The 11,201-nt window shown below is 34.4% G+C and overlaps 1 long non-coding RNA gene across 3 annotated transcripts; it reads right to left on the reverse strand.

The window, feature by feature from the left end:
- Positions 1-1,171: 1,171 nt before the first annotated feature.
- Positions 1,172-7,284, reverse strand: LOC104611465 (uncharacterized). Of its 3 annotated transcripts, XR_016084616.1 has the most exons (5): positions 6,364-7,242; positions 3,863-3,953; positions 3,220-3,268; positions 1,512-1,602; positions 1,172-1,417 (listed from the first exon to the last, which is right to left on the reverse strand). It is a non-coding gene; the product is annotated as an uncharacterized LOC104611465 (long non-coding RNA). The 3 variants fall into 3 exon arrangements; XR_016084615.1 differs by having other exon boundaries at positions 1,172-1,602; positions 6,518-7,284; XR_016084614.1 differs by having other exon boundaries at positions 1,172-1,602; positions 6,364-7,243.
- Between the last annotated feature and the right edge of the window lie 3,917 nt (positions 7,285-11,201).

The raw sequence follows: 11,201 nt of genomic DNA on the forward strand, positions 1-11,201 counted from the left end.
GGAGTCCAACCCAAAACTGGTCCATGGACACCCCTACTCCGATGCGACCTTAATCTTTGCCCCACCTCTCCCAAGAGGCATCCCTAGTGATGGTGAAGGACCCACCAGCCTAAGATTCCCAGGTGTATTTCATCATCATTGTGCTTTATTGTAACAATAACCTCTTTAATTGTTCTCAAACAATTTTAGTCTTAGGAGAGAAAGTATCTTTAATGTTGGTTTGCCACTAATTGTAATAGCCTATACCAAATTATCACTTAAGGCTTAAAATTAGAGAATACTTGGGTGGAGTTTGATAACTCTTTTCAGATGTCAGACGTCTGAAAAACTTGCTTTTCAAACATCATATGTGTTTGGATGTGTGTTTGAATTTGAAACGAACTATTAGATTTGAATAGGTAAGATGCAAGCCAAGTATTGAAAGTCCAACACAACCTTATTTATTTTTAAAATGACTCGTTATGCCCCTCTTTTAACTCAAAGATCAATCCATTCAAACTCTTCAGCTGGAACGGGAAAGGAGATCCACCACCATCGATCTCCTTTTTGAAATTTTTTGCCATTGTTCATTTTCTCCACTCGACATAGCGACAAGCTTCTCCCTCCGGCTCTCTCTTTCTCTCTCTTCTTTCTTTCTTTCTTTCTTCTTCTTCTTCTTCACATCATCGCTGTTGCAACTTCTAGCCACTCGTTCTTTCTCTCTTCCCTTTGTTTCTCTTTTCTTCCCACAACAAGAAAAAAGATCAAAGTCGACGATCTTATGACCGCCAGCTTAGGTCTAAGGCGGCGGTCATGCATCCACCCCCTAAAAAGCTGCTGCCTTAGGTCAGGACCACCGGCTTAAGTTAACATGACCGCCGCTTTTGATGACTGGGCAAAGGCAGTTCAAGTTGATCTAAGGCGGCAGTTTGGACCGCTGGCTTAGGTCCTAAAAGACCGCCGCCTTAGCTATTTTCAAACATCTTTGCCACCTTTAGGTGGCGGTTCAAACCGCCGGGTTAGATTTTATATGACCGCCGGCTTAGGTGTTTTTTTTTATATTTTTATATCAGATTTATTCTGATTTTTTTTTGCACTAGCACTTTTACTAATTCATCACTTTAATACCTGCTTAGTGAAAATCTCATGATAATTAAAAATACCTTAAATAAAAATGTAATTTGAAACAATATTAATGTATTAAATTTAAAAAACTAGTTATTATTATTATTTCCAAAAGAATTATTCAGATACAATATCCAATTGACATAAAAAATACCAAGGACTTAAAAAAAATCAATTTGTCAAATAATATAACACATCTTCCTTTCTTTCCACTTCTATCATAATTTAAGATATCTAATAATCTTTGTTCTTTATTCGCTTGATTGACAAGCTCTGCTCAGAGCTTTAAATACAGTACTGCATAAATTATAACCTGAACCAAAATGCCCAATAGATTGCATCAGATCTACATAGCTTCAATAAATAAACAAAGGAACTATATGAAACCTGTTGCATCAGAAAAATACCTGCTCATTTCCAATCTGGAAGTGTTTGCTAACAGAATTATCCTTGGAATTAAGACAATAAAGTCTTGAAACAAATCTAAATATAGAAAAACTGCAAATATAAAATAGTTCATTCAACTAATGAAAAATAAAAGCTTATTATAACTTTCAAAACATGAAACACACAACTGCATGCAAGAGTCCTAGAGTCCCATTCAAATCAGGTCAACCTATACTTGCGGATCAATACCTTTATACATAAAGCTTCCCATTTCGACCCAAACTTCCAAAGCCACTTTCCCAAAATAGCTTTACTCAACCCTAATTCTTCTAAACACTATCGAATCTTACCTTCTCTTTTATTTGACATTACAGAATTGAACCTTTTCTAGTCGTATCATCCATGGAGGCTAGAACTTTAAGCAGAGATAGGTAATGGTGGACATTATTGTCAATACATTCTTTATAACAGTAGCTTTGATACCAAGGAAAGATGCTTGCACTTCCAACCAGCTCTTTCCAAACTTACTGATAAAGGTTGCCATGTAGAAACTAAATAAGCTTTAGCACCAATTGGGAGGCCAAGAAACATCCAAGAGTCACAGCCCCAACTACATGGGACCGGCTATATGAATCCTATTCCATCTTTCTACTCTATTCAGTACAATATCCATTGCTAAATTCTGGGCCGTTAAACCATTTCCTACCATTTCCTACTACTTCAAACCTTGTCCTCTTTGGTCTGCCTTTGCCCTTCTAGAATCATAAACTTGTAATAGATCATTCTTCTACTCATGCTGTATATGGAGTCATCTAGACATGACCAAACCATCTTGTCCTATGTTTCCTCATTTTATCACCTATTGAAGCTACTCTTAGGCTCCTTTAAATAAGTTTATTCTGATTCTGTCCTTTCTAGTTCATTAAGAAACAATGAAGGATTTTTTATTTACAGCTTTTCATTAAATGCCTAAAATTATAGCCAAATGGGAGATAATAAATAGCAACTTGTCCCTTTCCCTGAAAGAAGAGCAATGCAACTATAAAAAAATGCCATCAAACTCTTAGAACCAAACAAGGTATGGCAATAAACCATTGGCAACAAGCTGAAATATAACAGATGATTAAAGAAATTATTTGCTTGCCTTAATTGTAGCATAAAGATCACCGGGTTGATTGCCTACAGGATCTGATCCACCACTTCTATATACTTTCATGGTTTCGTTATCATCAACTCTTATAAACAACAATGAACCAAAAGACATCAAACATTGTTAATGCTTATTTCACCCCCCCCCCTTCCTGTTCCATTAATTATATGGAAAATCATAAATGCCTTCTTCCTGTTTAAACTTTGAAGGACATGTAAAGAGCTTGAAGTTGAGATGTTTTCTTAGAAATAATTGGTCCACATCACTTGGTGCCTCATTAAATATACATATTCACTAATCTAAGAACTTTTAGTATAGAAGTAGATAAGAAACCACAACAAACATCTAGTTTCACATAACAATGCAAGAGTATAAACCAAAGAGTAAAATAACTTCATTGATTTGAACCTTATTCTAACAAAAACTTTGTGCAGCATGCAGATCTTTATAGATATTCTTACATTTTAGCCAGCCCAAAAAAGGAAAAAGAAAAAGTAGCTATTAACTTAAAATAAAATCTTAGTTACATAAGCATAGAAAATAAGAAATTGGGAAGTCTTAGTATATCCAATACTTACAGAGCCCATACTGAGGATCAAGCTTTGCTAAATTAGCATATCCAATACTCTGCAAGAAATTGGGAAGTCTTAGTATTGATGAAACAACAATAGAAAATAGAACAGTAGTAGCAAAAGAGAAAATAGAATTCTGTTATCATTATGGTATTGAATCATCCCAACAAAACTTGCTCTCCCTACTCTAACTAAGCTGCTGAGAAGTATGTAATTTATTAAAGAGTTCAAATCCAATGATCATGATTTTGAAACCATACCAAGGAGGAAATTCTAAAAGCAACCACAGATAAAAATGAGAAAGCACAGAGCATATACCTCAATTGCACTCAAATTCAACAAAACCAAAATAGAAATATTGGAATTCCAGAATTTTCATGTTTATCTTATCTTTTTAATTGCCTATGATTTCTTGCCATCTCTCTTTATTTTGTACCAGAATTATATATATATATATATATATATAGATAGATAGATAGAGAGAGAGAGAGAGAGAGGGAGAACTTAGCTTGAAACTGTAAAGAAACATTGGCATTCCAGAAATTCCAATAAAGTTTTAAACCTTGGAACACCCTTTCTTGACAGCCAGCCTGTGTGTATAGAGACTGAGACAAATTTTCAATAGCTACAAAGTCGGAATGGAATATACCTGCTGATAAAATGATGTGAAGTGCTGCCCAAGTTCAACTGCAAAATCTTCCACAGAAAGAACTTCCATGCTCCTTTGCTTTGACATATACCTGCATATTGATCCAATTTAATTAAGATAACTTTCATGAATTCTTTCCATATATTTGTCATAAACTTCTAATACTTTGCTGATTGGGGAATGACATTCTAAGCAACAAACAACAACGTGCCACCAATTGTGTGTACTTGAAAATAAGTTTCATTTAGTTGTCTCAAACTATGATGGTAAATGGAACTAACAATGGAATTTTTTACAATCTCTTTTTTTTATGAAAATAAGTTTCATAAGTTTCCATGGATTCCACTGCTTCCTTGAAACAACCTTCATATTGATAAATGTGGCATAACGTACGCATAGAAATCCACAAAATCTGTAGAAGCCACAAGGACAAAGAACTAATATGGTCCTCAATACAGTACAAGGAGAATCCTCTAATCCCAATCAATAAATTTACCACTGAAGTCCAATAGTCTATTCATAACTAAAGTGATAATAAGGACAAAATGTGCTTAGACAATCATATCATGTTGGGATCATCAAGGACTTAGTTATCAAATGGAATAAAAAATTGAAAAAAAAAGTTTGCATCAGGTACCTTGATCTAGACAAATTGTTAATTAAGCGCATATCAACTGAAGAAAATGAAAGCAAAAAGCACGGACATAATGTGTTAAGAATCACACATTTGTTTGCTAAACTTGGCTCAATACTGAAAATAACTCATGGTTCTTGCAAAACCATGAATGGTGATATAGATAAAGTCATGGAAGACCATGGTAACATATTTTATCCTTGCTGTTCCAGTCTCAAAGAACCAATTGACAGACATCTTGGTCTTGACAAATAAAACAAGAAAAGTGATCACAGAGGATTTGGTTTTCTTGTGGGGATTCAGGGCTGGGATGACTGTTGGAGTGTTGAAGAAGATCCTCCATGCATCTCATGATGTTTTCTCTGAAGATTTTGAGGTCAAGTTAGTTGATAAGAGCTGTGTTGTTGTAGTTTTCTAGACACCTGGTTTGGCTGAGGTGTTACTCAAGGTAATCAGTTCAGGGGGAGTTGGTTCTAGTGCTTTGATGGATATGATTTCAGAAGGACTAAGAGCAGCTGGTTATGAGGCTTACAAGAGAGTCTGCAGGATGCGTTTATGGGAGTTGCATTTAGCTGACTCATTAGACAAGGCATTGTCAGATGAGTACCCTCATGATTTCAGAAGGACTAAGAGCAGCTGGTTATGAGGCTTACAAGAGAGTCTGCAGGATGCGTTTATGGGAGTTGCATTTAGTTGACTCATTAGACAAGGCATTGTCAGATGAGTACCCTCATGATTTCAGAAGGACTAAGAGCAGCTGGTTATGAGGCTTACAAGAGAGTCTGCAGGATGCGTTTATGGGAGTTGCATTTAGCTGACTCATTAGACAAGGCATTGTCAGATGAGTACCCTCATGACTGGGTAGCTAAGTCCAGATCAGAACCCCAGGGGATATGCTGGAATAATGAGTTTATCATTAAATTGGATGATCTGTGAGAAGCTGTTGATTTTCAATATTTTTAAAGCTTATCAGATATGATGCAAGGGTTCATTGGCGACATGCCCGAAAATCATTCATTGCTTATGTTCATTTGAGCCGTCATGCCCGAAAATCGTTCATTGCTTATGTTCATTTGAGAGTAATCAGGTGCTCTCTGTTTTGTCCAAGGTTGAATCGTTGCAATGACAACCCATACTGTTGTAGTTTTTGGCCAAAAAATGTAAGCAATCAGAAAATTAGTAATTCTTGAGGCCAATGAAGAGGTTGGGTTTGTTGTGGAACTTCATATACATACCCAATTATCAAAAAGAAAAATTGATGAACTCAACTCCAAGCAATAAGATAAGGTGCATCTTGTGGAAGTGCAAAATACAAAAAATGGTTGCAGATAATCAGAACAATGTCAAACAAAACTTAATGATATAGCACAAAATTAAAAGAAGCAAACAAAGGAAAAGAAAAATAAAAGAAAAATAAACAATGATGTTTCCCTTGCAATCATATCTCTGAGTGCCTTAAATGACGGATTGCCAATTTGAACTGGGACAATGGGAGGCCATTGGGTGGTTTGAAAACTCTCAGTCTCAAAAGAATTAAATCCCCCAAAAAATACAGGCAATTCACCTAAACTTAAGATCGAACAGATGAGGGGTGATCCATTGAGCTTTTCAACTTCTGTTTTTCATTTTTCTTTTTTTGGACATTGTTATGTTATGGGTTGAATGATTGAACCACCGGTTAACCATCAAACAAACAAGGTTTCTGGGAACAGATTCGTGAATAGTAAAAAGAAAACAAAACAAAAAGATCGTGAATAGTAAAACAATTGCCACACTAAAACAAAACAAAACAACCACCGGTTAACCACGATAATGAAAAACAAAGAACCATCAACAAAAAACAATGAAACAAATCTAACAAACTTACCGTTGAGAATGGAACCACGATAGTGAAGTTCTAGGCTCAGATTTGAGTATGTTTGTGATGAGAAAAGTTGAGATCGAAATAAGAATAAGAATAAGATTTATTCTGACGAGGGAAGCAACCTGGAAGTGAAAAAAAATCAAATTCGAAGGCAGACCTCTATCAAACTCTCGAACCTTCAAACTCTCAAACTCTGAAACTCTCGAAGAGGGCTCAGAACCAGTCTCCTCTTTGGGACTCTTGAAGTGACAACGAGATTTTCTTCCCAACTTTCTTGCTCTGAATCGCCCATAAAATAGCAAAAACCTAGATTTTCTTGCTCGTGAAGAATAACTTGTAGGCGGGAGAAAAAATTTTTTGGTCGAACAGGAAGGGGAATTCGCGCGCGGGAGAATGAAAATTTTTCCTCCCTGCCGACTTGCGTTTCTCCACACTGGTCCATTATAAGGTTAAACCGGTTTAATTCCGGTTCCCATAAAAATCCGTCGAATGTACGTTAATGACCGCCGCGCCAGTTTTTAAAACGAATGTAGGCGGCGGTCTTTGAAAGTCCACTGCCTATCCCTATAGTGGCGGTCACAAAGACCGCCGGCTTTGACCATTTTTCTTGAAATATCCCTTCATCACTCCCCTTGTTCCCATCGCCCCTTTGTCGTCACCGCTACTATTCCACCACTACAACTATCTGGTTTCATCTTGGACCTTTTACCAACTGGTTAGATGCTATGATATGGTTCAATCATCCTTGAGAAACTCAATGGAGTCTAGGCCCTTTGTGAAGAAAGTCCAAAACCTCAGTTGATCAACCAATACATCAATCTAGTGTTTTATTCTTGTCCATCATCAATGATTCACACCATCTCCAAACCTGCACCACAATAGCATTTCGAGTAAATTTCTTTACTAAATTTCCGGTATAAAACCAATCGATAGTCAGCGGTGATTGATGTCAGAGACAATGCTGAAACTCCCTACGAGGCTATCCTCTACAAGATCGTTGAACGGCAACAACTTAATTGCCGTTTATGCTATTTCAGTATATAATTTAAGTGGTTATTTGTTATTTCCCAAAGAATGGATGGAGTTCTAGTTGACTAGCGGTTGTTAATGGATGAATTGCAGAATACTTATAGGTGTAAAATAGTAAAATCAAAGAATCTTAGATGTTGAAGGATTGATCCAGCACAAATAGCCTTACCTATTCAGAGCCTCTAAAAGTAGAAAAGCACCATTAAACACAAATAATATTTTTTTTAACTTTTTATATTTTAAATTTATCAAATGCCACCTTAGGTTGCATTTGGCATTCATTATTTTAAGGACTTATCTCTTTTTTTATAGTTAACAACTCAGTGTTCATAGGGGCATTTTAACCACAAAAAGGAGATAAGTCCTTAAAATAACGAATGTCAAATGCAGCCTTAGAAACATATAATTCTTTTCTAATAAGATTATAACCATTCTAAAATTTAAGAGAAGCTTAATAATCATTGCCTCTAAGGTGGCGTTTGATAATGCTTTTAAGAGGTTTGAAATTTGAAAACATTTCTTTTCAGACACCAAAAGTGTTTGGGTATGTGTCTGAAAGTTGATACGAAATTGCATTTTAGATCTGAAATGTTTAAACTGTGGGACAAAAGTTTAAAATGACCCTAATAATATTCGAATAGACAATGCATGTCCCTTTTTAAACCCAAATTTCTTCTCATTCAAGCTCTTGAATGACAAAGGGACTTTTCACACTATCCAATCATCACATTGCCTGGCCGATGAATGCCTAACCATCAGTGACATAATGGACAAGTCTCCAAACAATCTAGGTTTCCATTCTCCTGGCTATCTATATTCCAGCGATCAACGACCGTTAGGTGATCTATATTCCGTTCTCCTGGTGACCATTGGTGACTCATTTCTTAGTACATTTTTGTTGACCCAACAACTGTGACAGCAAAGAGAGAGAGAGAGAGAAATGGAGATTTTTGCTCTTAGTTAATCACCAGAAAACCATTTGATTGCTGGAATAGATTTTTTAAGTGGACATTGTGTTTTCTACTCCTTAGGGTTTTGGCAGGGTTTTACTTCTTCTGGTGGGGGTTGATGGCTTCGATTGGTTTGCAGTTGAGTTTATATCCCATGCAAATGAAAGAGGGAAATCAATCTACACTTCTTCCGTGATGAGCTGCTTGTGGTCTCTCTCCCTTGTCTTCTCGCCACCGCTGCTACAATTCTTAGCAATGGCAGTTAACACCCTCTCCCTTGTCTTCTTATACATACTTTCCAATTTTATTCTTATTTTAATAAATATTTTTTTTTTATTTTTATAATTAATTTGTATTTAATAGTTTTAAGATATTAATAAATAATTATTCTTTATTTTTTATTAATTTGTATTAATTATTAAATATTTTAATAGTTTTAAGTTATTAATTTGCTAATTATTAAATATTTTTTCATTGCTTCATGGACTTTATTACTATTTTCATTATTATTTTAACTTCAATAATTTATTTTTAATTTATAACTTTATATGTATTTTCAATTTTATTCTTATTTTTATAAATTATTTTTTTTATTTTTATAATTTATTCATATTTTTCAATATTATTTTGAATTTAATAAATTATTTTTATTAAATAGTACAAATTGAACTCAAAATTACCAAATAGTCTATTTTAGGGGTAATATAATCAAATTAGGGAATTTCAGATGTTGAAGGTTTGATCCAACACAAACAACCTTCTCTATTTAGAACCTCTACAAAGTCGAAAAGCATCTATGTCTCTTTTTAGATTTCAAACACTTTTAATATCTTTTTAATTTTTTAGATTTTAGATTTATCAAATGCCACCTAAGCCTTTTGAAAATTGTGAAGCTACTAAACATTTATAGCTTAGTTCCTTTTGCAAAACTTATGGGATTCTGAAAAGTTGCTTTTGCAAAAGCATTTCAAAACTTAGGTAGTGTTTGATAAATCTGAAATCTAAAAAGTTAAAAAGATATTAAAAGTGTTTGAAATCTGAAAAGAGCTATGATGCTTTTTACTTTTTAGATGCTCTGAATAGATAAGGTTGTTTGTGTTGGATTAACCCTTCAATATTTGAAGTTTTCTAATTTTACTATTTTGTCCCCATAACATACTATTTGATAGTTTTGGGTTCAATATGCATTATTTCATATCAAATAATTTATGAAATTTAAAATAATATTGAAATAATACAAATAAAAAATAAAAAATTAATAATTAAAAATAACACAATTAAAATTAAAAAAATTAATGACTAAAAGATATTTACATAATTAATACTTACTAAAAATTAAAATAATTATTAATTAATAAAAAATAATTAATAATTAATAATTTACACATAAAAATTAACTAGTTTCTACAACTAATAACAACATTTTAGCTTTCAACAGGACAATAAAGATCCAATTAGGAAGAAAATGGTATAATGAACTTGTAATTTGAAAAGCAAAAGAGAAAAGAATTGTATGATCTATCTATCAGGTGGGGGTGGGTGTTATGGGTACTTGTGTAACCCCATGAAGACGATGTAATGGAGTTGGTCCATAACCAGACTACTAGATGGGGAAATGGGAAAAAGAAGAGGAGTCGAGATTCAATAAGCAAAGCATGGATGTTTTCAGATTCAATAAACAACCAAGGCATCGTACAAAATGGTTAAGATATTCAATAAATAAACTGTAAATAGGAAAGAAGATACCATCACTAGGCACCTGGTGCAACTATAACCCCTAAAAAAATGAAAATTTTACGGTGAGAAATCCAAAGAAGAAACAACAAACATGTTAGAAAAGTTCTTACGACCATACCTTCTACAATGTTCATGAGCGCAAAGTTCTTTCGCATCTGAAACAAAATGGTCTAGGTTTATTTTTTTTTTTTTGGTTTGGGGGTAAACAGGGGCATCTACGTGTCATTTAGAAAATTCTAGGGGAGTAGTTTTAACCTTTTACTAGCTCTAAAACACATATGAGCGTGTTAAGAGCCAGCCCATGCGATTAAAATTTCAGATATAAAAACGAGATTCAAATTTGTTTTCAAATGCATCACCAAACGTGTCTGATGTCTGCAAAACAAGTTTTCTAGACACCAGACGTCTGAAAAGTGTTATAAAAAACAACCTTAATATCCACAAGTGTTATCATAAATCAAATCATTTATTCAAAATAATTCCACCTATATTCTAAATCCCAATTTTGTGAAAACCTCATTGACATTCTCTTCATGCCAATAAGTAGATTCACTATTGAATCAATCATCCAGAAATCGGGATGTCAAGGTGTGGGGTTTGGTATGGATTTGACTCAGTAGTCAAATTCCGACCCGATGCAACCTCAATCCGAACTCGCCCTGCCCCGACTAAAAGGCGATGGAATATTGAACCCAACCCAACCCATCTCATATATGATACACTTGTATTCAACCAAGGCTATATATATAAATATTCAAACGTTGCAATGCAAACAGGTCAGATTTAACACTGGCCCATCTCAACCCAAACCTGACCAAAGATTTGAGTAAGCCCAACCTGACCCTAACCCGGGAGGGTTGGGTCAGTGTGGGTTTATTAGTTAACACAATCCACTGACATCCCTGTTCCCAAGGACATAGAATGCCAAGTCATTTATTAATATATATATATATATAATATGGGTTTGACTGTGATATGGAAAAGATATGATATCTGAAAAACAACTGACCAATGAATCAGAATCATAAACGTGGTAGGGAAAATGGTGTTATTTATCAAAAATCATGAGTGAGTTTTGATTGGTCAAAATTTTTTTCCATATTATATCTTTTCTGCATCATAGAT

The sequence above is a fragment of the Nelumbo nucifera genome, chromosome 3 (assembly GCF_055504915.1).
Source record: "Nelumbo nucifera cultivar China Antique chromosome 3, China Antique-T2T, whole genome shotgun sequence".
Taxonomy (NCBI): Eukaryota; Viridiplantae; Streptophyta; class Magnoliopsida; order Proteales; family Nelumbonaceae; genus Nelumbo; species Nelumbo nucifera.